Below are 10,387 nucleotides of genomic sequence, written 5' to 3'. Positions count from 1 at the left end.
ACCTCATCTCTACAATAAATCAAAAATTAGCAGGATGTGGTAGCGTGCGCCTGTAGTTCCAGCTACTTGGAAGGCTGAGGCAGAAGGATCGCCGGAGCCCAGCAGGTGGAGGCTGCGGTGGCCGGGATTGGCCACTGCACTCCAGTCTGGGCAGCAGAATGAGACTCCAACCCAAAAAAAAAAAAAATTCTCCAAGTTTTAATGTCCTTGCTCTTAAAGTAGGGTAATTTGCATACTTTTTAGATGAATTATCAACTTTGTAGAGTTCCTTCCACATTTAAAATTTTGTGGTAACCTGCTATGCTATCCTATCTTAAATCCTGTGCCATTTTAAGAATAGTCTATAGACTAGTAACAGCACCACCTGGGAATTAGTGAGAAATGCAGAATCTCAGGTCCCATTTCTAGACTTACTAAGTCAGAATCTGCAGTTCAACAAGATTCCTAGGCAATTACATGAAAATGAAAATTTCAGATGCACTGCTGTATTTTTTCATTTCAATTATAACATGAATGTCCAACTGCTCATCAAAAGAAAAGTGAAAGTATACTAAAAGACACAGGAATTGATCTGAGAAAAGGAAATGTGGTCATTCATGTCCCTTAAAATTTAAGATAACTAAAGAACAATTAAATTGAATAATGTTATTTCAAATTACAAACATTTAAATGGTTAGAATTCATCCTAGAGAGAAGAAGATGATTTCAAACTTTCTGAGTTAAAGCAGTTTCTGAGTAATTTAATAGAGAAGATGACAGTCAGCATTATTAAGAATATATCAGTCTTAATTACACAAGTCTTAATTACATAAATATATTATTCTCTTGGTAGCAGCACTAAGGGAATGACATGAGGGTATTTTCTTATTATTTCCATGAAAATCTCCACTCCATCAAATCCCCCAAATAAACTTTGATTATATACGGAAAATATGCTGGCCATGAAAAATGAGATGTTAGCCTCCTACTCTCCAGCAGATTGCTATTCTGAGCCCCTCTTATACTGATATCACTGGCATTATTATATACATTTCCAAGATAAGAAAACAGAGGGGTTTCATAAATTGACAAAGATCTTTCAACTAAGTGGCAGAGACATGATTAATATTAGGTTCACTATGAGTCCCTTTCTCCTTCCATTATGCCATACTGTTTCCCTCCTGAAAATAAAAACCAGGTTTATTTCAAAATAGCTAAAAAAAAGTCAAGCATTTACTTTACAAAAGAATTACATTTCCTTTAAAAACTATCACAAGGTCAGCACCAGGCCAGCCCCTTTGGCCCTGGCTACCATGTTAGCAACCACAGATTCAGGATCCAGACTCATCCCCATGAAATGAGGCTCCAAGCTGGTCCCCACAACCCAAGTCAAAAGGCCAGCATCCACAGCTCCAGGTTTCAAACTGGTCTGTACAGCCCACAGACCCACCCCAGCACCAGGCTGATCCTAAGCTCCCAGCTTGGCCTCCACTACCCCAGGATCCAGCAGACCCAAGGTCTAGGCCACCCTAGTATATCCCAGTGCTGAGTCCACTTTGACAGACCCAGGTTCTAGGTTCTCTGTGGACTCAGGTTTCAGGCTGGCTCCCACAGACCTAGGCTCACCCTTGCAGACTAAAGTTCCAGAGCCACCCTAGTACCAGACTAGTCCCCATGAATTCAGGCTCCAAACCCATCTCCCTGAAACCAGGCTTCAGGACCATACCTGAGAACCCATGCACCAGGATTACCCCAGTAAATCCCAGTGCCACGTCAGCTGCCACAGAGAAAGGCTCCAGGTCCATACAAACCCAACCAACAGGCCCACACCAGTGAACACTGATGCCAACCAGCCCCCATGTACCCAGAATCCACACCTGCACCAGCAGGCAAAACCTCCAGGTCAATCCTGCAGATCCAGGCACCAAGCAGGCTTCTTTTAGCTCAGGTACCAGGACTGACCAACTGCTGACCAATGTACTAGCCCAGTCAGGCAAAGATTCCAGCAATAAGCTCACCATGAAACATAAAATAGACTAACTTGTGAAGAGTTTTCTCTATTGCAGCTAGTCTGTAAAGACTGACACAGATGCCTACTTCTTTAAATGTGCAAACCCTAACACAAGACCACAAGGATCACAAAGAATCAGAGAAACATGACACCAAAAGAACAAAATAATGTACCAGTGACTCTTAATGAATTTATATTTACAAACTGTCTGACAAAGAATGCAAAATAATCAATACATTATAATCAAATTATCAAATGTCAAAGATCCAAAAAAAAAAAAAAAAAGACTTTTGAAAGCTGCTGCAAGAGAAAAGAAGCACAGCACATATAAGAGAAATGTTATAAGATGTAAGTGAATTTCTCAGCAAATCTCTGCAGGTCAGGGAAAAGTGTCATGATATATTCAAAGTCTTGATTTCCAGATTAAGATGACCAATATAAGACAGCTGGAGTGAGTTTCTCCTACAGAGTAAACCAAGACAGTAAGTTCCCACAGCACCCAGAGAGGAACGGGTCCAGCAGCACACCCCACTAGTCTCCAATGGAGTGATAATAACAACTTAGAGCAAAGAAGAAGAAAAAAATCCACCAACCTGGGCTGGAACTGGCCACTCTCTTGTCTGTACCACCACAGTCCACCACAGACTCCAGATATAGTAGAGAAGGTGAGTGGTGGGAATTTAGGAGTTTTATGCTCTTGCTGTGAACTTGAAGGACTCCTTGAAGCTTGTGGGATCCCAACCCCTCACAAGAAACTGCCTTCCCCGCAGCCATGCTGTCATGAGGGGTAAAGGAAAAAAGCCGTGAGCAGTGCCAGTCACCATTTCTCAGGAACTCAACCCTTGCAGAACAGAGCAGCTGCTTTCCAGTCAGCATGGGAGGGAATGAGCCCCAAGGGCAAACTATGCATCTGCACACAGTTCCTGGCTAGGCAGGCTGCCTGAGAACATCAGAGACCCTGAGGCTGGCTGCACCTTGACATTCAGATCGCCTGAGGCCAAGGCATGAGCCAGGTGCACTGCCATAGTAACTTCTCACTCCCTTGTTGAACTCTTCTGGGCCTCCTCTGTACAACAGCATTACCCCAGGGGCCTAGAATGCCCTCCTAATCCCCACTGCAGCAGCTAAGAGTGCACATTTGTGGGGTGCTCCATCTCCTTTTCCCTGTACTACCCAAGAAGGCTTAAAACAGACAGAAATCTTGGGAGGTCTCCAGAGCCCTGCCCTCTTGGCCTAGACTACCTGGGCACTTCCTTGGAGCAAGACTCAATAAGGAGAAACCCTACAGCCACCACTGGAGTCAGCTTTCTCCTCCTACAAGCGCAATCTCCTGGGTGGAGGTCACCAATACAACCACACTGGATACAGTAACTCAGTTTTGGGGAAGGCCTGATCCCAAGCAACAGCTAACAACACTTTCTAAGCCACTCAGGACATCATGAGCTAGTGCAGGTACCCAGCACAGGACTGTCACAGCTGGCAATTGAAACACATACCCTACAGTGCCTATGTCAGCCCCCTCCTGCCTCAAAGAAGAAGAAATTGTTTACCCAAATGAAAAGGAACCAGAAAAATAATTCTGACAATATGGAAAAACAGAGTACTCCAACAACCCCAAAAGACCACACCAACTTTTCAACAATGAACATCAACCAAAATAAAATTTTGAAATTCCAGACAAAGAATTCAAAAGGTTGATGATAAAATTGGTCAATGAACTTCAGGAGTAAACTGAAAACCAACATAAAGAAATTAAAAAACTATTCAGGACATGGATGAAAAATTCTCCAAAGAGGTAGACACCGTAAAAAAAAAAAAAATTAGGCTAAGCATGGTGGCTTAAGCCTGTAATCCCAGCACTTTGGGAGGCTGAGGTAAGGGGACTGCATGAGCCCACAGGTTCAAGAACAGCCTAGGAAACTTGGCAAGACCTCACCTCTACAATAAACCAAAACTTTAGCCGGTCATGGTAGCATGTGACTATAGTTCCGGGCTACTTAGAAGGCTGAGGCAGAAGGTTGACACTGGGGTGGTCATGAGTGTGTTACTGCACTCCAGTCTGAGTGACGAAGTGAGACTCTAACAAAAAAAAAAAAAAGAAACTGAAATTCTGGAAATGAAAGAAGTATTTAGGGAAGTACAATTTTGCAGTGGAAAGTTTTAACCGTAGACTAAAATAAGCAGAAGAAAGGACCTTAGAACCTGAAGACAATGATTTTGAGTTAACCCAATCAGACAACAATAAACAAAAGACAATCAAGAGAACAGAACAAAGTCTCCAAGAAATGTGGAATTACGCAAATGTCTAAACCTAAGAATCATAGGTGTTCCTGAGGAAGAAGAGAAAGCAACAGGTTTGCAAAACTCATTTGAGGGAAGATTGGAGGAAAACTTCCCTGGTCTTGCCAAAGATCTAAACATTCAGATACAAGATGCCCAAAGAATCCCCAGAAGATTCATTGCAAAAAGGTCATCCCCAAGGCGTACAATCATCTGGCTATGCAAAGTTAATGTGAAGGAAAGAATTTTAAGACAGTACAACAAAAGGACCAAATAACTTACAAAGGTAAACCTATCAGACTAACAGCAGACTTCTCAGGAAAAAAATCTACAAGCCAGAAGGGATTGGGGCCCCATCTTCAACCTTCTCAAATAGAATAATCAATGATACTGGTTCAGTCAAGGATTTTGTATCTCACAAAACTAAGTTTCATAAATGGAGGAGAAATGAAGTCCTTCAGAGGCAAATAAACATTGATGGAATCTGTCACTACTAGACCAGCTCTACAAAAAATACTCAAGACAACACAGAAAATAAATAAATAAAGCAACCAGCATGATGAATAGAATGGTTCTTTACATATCATTAACTGAACATAAATGGTCTCAATACTTCACTAAAAAGATATAGACTGGCAGAATGGATTTAAAAAGAATGTATATAACGACCATGAATAGTCAAAACAATCCTTAGCAAAAGAAACAAAGTAGGAGGTATCACACTTGAAACTTTACTATAAGGCTACAATAATCAAAACAGCCTGGTATTGGTACAAGAACAGGCATACAGACTAATGGAACAGGATAGAAATTCCAAGCCGGGCTCAGTGGCTCAGCCTGTAATCCCATGCCTTTGGGAGGCTGAGGAGAGTGGATTGCCTGAGCCCGTGGGTTTGAGACCCGCCTGGGCAGTGAGACCTCATCTCTACAATAAATCAAAAAATCAGCCGGGTGTGGTAGCGCATGCCTATAATTCCGGCTACTTGGAAGGCTGAGGCAGAAGGATCAACGGAGCCTAGCAGGTCGAGGCTGCGGTGGCCGGGAGTGGCCACAGCACTTCGGTCTGGGCGACAGAGTGAGACTCCAACTCAAAAAAAAAAGAAATTCCAGTAGCAAAACCTCAGTTTCTCAACCAGCTCATCCTGATCAAAGCCTCCAACAACAACCACTGGGGAGAGGAGAACCTATTCAGTAAATGGTGCTGGAAAAACTGATCACAAGCAGAAGATTGAAACAGTACCCCAACCTATCACCATACATAAAAATTAACTCTAAATGGATCAAAGACCTAAATGTAAAACCTCAAACTATAAGAATCTTAGAAAATGCAGGAGACACCCTTATGTATGGAAATTGGAACTGCCAACCAATTCCTGATCAAAACCCAAGTGCCCAACCATAAGAGATAAGACAGACAAGTGGGACCTCATCAAACTGACGAGTTTCTGCAAAGCAAAAGAAACCATCAAGAGAGCAGGGAGACAGCTCACAGAATGGGAAAAAATATTTGCCAACTGTATATCTGACAAAGGCCTAACATCTAGGATCTACAAGGAACTCAAAGATGCCAAAAGGAAAAACAAAAACAAAAACAGGCTCATTAAAAAGTGGGCAAAAGACATAAAAAGTGAATAGACACTTCTCAAAATAAGATACAAGTGCAGCCAACAGACACATGAAAAAGTGCTCTGCCTCACCAATCATCAGAGAAATGCAAATCACAACCACACTGAGATGCCACCTAACCCTAGTAAGAATGGCCAACATTAATAAAACAAACAACAACAGATGCTGGCGATGATGTCGAGAAAGAGGAACGCTTCTACACTGTTGGTGGGAATGCAAACTAGTGCAATCTCTTTGGAAGACAGCGTGGTAATTTCTGAAAGAACTAGAAATTGACCTTCCATATAACCCAGCAATCCTCCTATTGGGAATATACCCGGAGGAAGTCAAATCATTCTACCAAAAAGATACCTGCACATGCATGTCTGTTGCAGCTCTATTCACAATAGCGAAAACACGGAACCAATCATACTGCCCAACAAAGCTGGACTGGATTTTTTTTAAATGTGGTACATATATACAATGGAATATTATGCAGCCATAAAGAAGGACAAACATATGGACTTTGCAATAACTTAGATGGATTTAGAATCTATCATAGAAACAAAGAACAGAGTACCATATGTTCTCATTTATAAGCTGGCCTTGAACAATTATCACAATACTACAAGAAAGGGACTGGCAGTAGTGGGAAACTTCAGGGGCAGGAGGGGGTGGGATTGGCAGTGGAGGAAACTGCCAGGGGAAGGAGGGGCACATCTCATCAACAAGGGTACCTGCATAATGAACATTTGTACACCTAACCCTGTATTGTACCCCACATCTTAAAAAAAAAAAAAGAAACCCAAATGTTTACTGCCTTCAAGAGGCCAATCTAACTCACAAAGACTCCTACAGACTCAAGGTACAGGGGTAGGAAAAAATACTCCAGGCAAGTATAAATCAAAACAAGCAGAAGTAGTCATTCTCATATCAGATAAGACACAACTTAGGCCATGTTTTCTTAAGCTTTGGCCCCCTCCCCTACATTGGGGAGGGTGAATCACCTCTCTCTCTCTCTCTCATTTACTTTCTAAATAAACTATATTTTCCAATCTAAAAAAAAAAACACTTTAACAACATAAAAAAGACAAGCATGGGTGTTCTATAATGATCCATTGAAAAACAATTTTAAATATATATGTACCTAACACCACAGCCCCCAGTTTTATAAAACAAACTCTACTAGACCTTAAAAAAGAGAGAGAGAGAGAGAGAGAGAGAGAGAGAGAGAGAGAGAGAGAGAGAGAACCAATACAATAATACTGAATAATAGTGAGGAACTTCAACATTCCACTGACAGCAACAGACAGAGCATCAAGGCAGAAAGTCAACCAAGAAACACTGGAGTTTAAACAGGACTCTAAAGAAAATGAAACTGACAGACATCCATTGAACATTCCACCCCCAAACTACAGAATATACATTTTTTTCATCAGCACATGGAACATTCTCCAAGATAGACCATATGATAGGCCACAAATTAAGTCTCAATAAATTTTTTAAAAAAACATGTCAATCAACATCTCAGACCACAGTGGAATAAAACTAGAAATCAACTACAAGAAGAACTTATGAAACCAAACAAAGACATATAAGTTAAACAATTTACTTCTGAATGACTCTTGGATCAACAATGAAATCAAGATGGAATTAAGTCTTTGACTCGTAGCAGCACTTGGAGATACCTCGCAGATCATCTACCAGCCACTCAACCTCACTTTTTTTTATTAAATTACACATATTATTTCCAAATACAATGGTATAAAGCTAGAAATCTGTAGCAAGAATTTTTGAAAAATTCACAAACCTGTGGAAATTAAGCAACATGTTTTTGAACTAATAGATCAAAGAAGAAATCAAAAGGAAAATTTGAAAATGAGTGATAGAAGAATGAACCACAACACAATAAAAGCCATATATAACAAGCCCATAGCTAACATAATATACTATAATGAAAAACTGAACGCTTTTCTTCTATGATTAGGAATTAGACAAGGATACCCACTCTTACCACTTCTATTTAACACAGCAATGAACTCCTTGCCAACAAATTTAGAAAAGAAACAAATGCATCAAAACTGGAAAGAAAGAAGTTAAACTGTCTCTGAAAATAACATGATCTTAAGTATAGAAAACCCTAAAGATTTCACCGAAAAAACTGCTAGAACTGTTAGGACTGCAGTGGCTCCATCCTGTAATACCAGCACTTTGGGAGTCCAAAGCAAGAGGATGGCCTGAGTCACGGGTTCGAGACCAGACTAGGCAACATGGTGAGACCTCATCAGTACACCAAATCAAAAAATTAGCTGGGTGTGATAGCACATGCTTGTAGATCCAGTTACTTGTAAGGCTGAGACAGAAGGATCACTGAAGTCCAGGAGGTCGATGCTGGGGTGGCCATGAGCATGCCACTGCACTCCAGCCTGGGTGATGGAGTGAGACTCCAACTCAAAAACAAAAAACAAAAAAACTGTTAGAACTAATCAACAAATTCAGTAAAACTGCAGGATGCAAATATCAGTAGCATATCTATGCACTAACAGTTATCTGAAAAACAAAGAAAGCTATCACATTGAAAATAGCTACAAAAAATACTTAGAAATAAATTTAACCAAGGAGAAAAATATCTGTATACTGAGAAGTCTAAAACATTGATGAAAAAAATTTATGAAGGCACAGAAAAATGGAAAGATATCCAGTTGCTCATAAACTGTAAGAATTAATTTTGTTAAAATGTCCATACTACCCAAAGCAATCTACAGATTTGATGCAACTCCTATATAAATTCCAGTGGTATTTTTCACAAAATAGAAAAAATTCATATGAAAACAAAAACACCCCGAATAGGAAAGCTATCTTGAGCAAAAAGCACAAAGCTGAATGCATCATATTATCTGACTTAAAAATCTACTATAAAAGTACAGTAATCAAAACAGTATTATATTGCTTTGATGAAAACACAGAGGCCAACAAAACAGAATAGAGACCAGAAATAAATCCACACGCTTACAGTCAACTGATTTTTGACAAAGATGTCAAGAACACACAATGGGGAAAGGAAAGTCTCTTCAACAAATGATGCTGGGAAAACAGAATTTCTACATGCAGAAGAATGAAACTGGACTTATAACTCACATTATACACAAATCAATTCAAAAATGGATTAAAGACTTAAAGTAAGACCTGAAACTAAAATCACTAGAAGAAACCCAACAGGAAAACCTTCTTGACATTGGTCTAGGGAATGATTTTTTGAATATGACACAGGCAAAACACAGGCAACAAAAGTAAAAATAAGACAAGTAGGATTACATCAAACTAAAAGGCTTCTGCACAGCTTAGTACACAATTAACAGAGTACAGAGACAACATACAGAATGGAAGAAAATATTTGCAAACCATACATTTTATAAGAGCTTAATGCCCAAAATATGTAAGGAACTAAAACAACTGAAGAACAAGAAAACTAATAATTGAATTTTAAAATGGATTAAATATCTCAGCAGACATTTCTCCAAAGATGATATACAAATGTACAACATATATATGAAAAAATACTCTATATCAATAATCACCAGGAAAATGCAAATTACAACCACAAGATATCACGACACAGCTAGAATGGTTATAATGAGGCCGGAAGATCAAAAGTGTAAATAAAGTTGAGCAGAAATGGAAATCCTTTTACATTGTTGGTGAGAATAGTATAGCAATTATGGAAAATAATTTTAAAAATTAAAAACAGAACTACTCTATGAGCCAATAATCCCACTTGTGGTTATACATCCAAGGTATATGAAATCATTATAACAAAGATATAGCTGCATTCTCATGTTTATTTCAGCATTAATAACAATAGCCAAGATATGAAATCAAACTGTCAATCAACAAATGTATAGATAAAGAAAATGTGGTATATATACACATTAGAATATATTCAGTATTTTAAAAAAAGGAAATCACATCTCTGAGACAGCATGAATGAACCTTGAAGACATTATGCTAAATGAAATAAACCAGGCACAGAAAGACAAATACCACATGATTTCATTTGTATGTGGGATCCAAAAGTAAAACTCATACAAGCAAAGAATATAATGGTGGCTCTTAGGGTCTCAGGGTGGAAGTTGGGATTGAGGAGATGTTGTTCATAGGACACAAAATTTCTGTTAGAAAAGAAGAATAAGTTGAAGAAATCTACTGTACATCATGATGACTATAGTTAATAACATACTGTATATTTGAAAATTGCTAGAAGAGTAGATTTGTGTTTTCAAAACAAAAAAATGATAAGTATGTGAGGCAATACATGTGAATTAGTTCAATTTAGATATTCTACAATATACATATATCACAACAACATGTTGTGCACCAAAAATATACACAACTTTTGTGAATTAAAAGAATTATTTTAAAAGAGCACAATGGTATGTGTGATAAAAAAAAAAAATGGAAGCCGGGCTCGGTGGCTCAGCCTGTAATCCCGCACCTTTGGGAGGCTGAGGGGAG

This window comes from Carlito syrichta, unplaced genomic scaffold (assembly GCF_000164805.1).
Source record: "Carlito syrichta isolate Samal-C Ts95f unplaced genomic scaffold, Tarsius_syrichta-2.0.1 Scaffold305058, whole genome shotgun sequence".
Classification (NCBI taxonomy): domain Eukaryota; kingdom Metazoa; phylum Chordata; class Mammalia; order Primates; family Tarsiidae; genus Carlito; species Carlito syrichta.
This window is presented reverse-complemented; position numbering follows the sequence as displayed.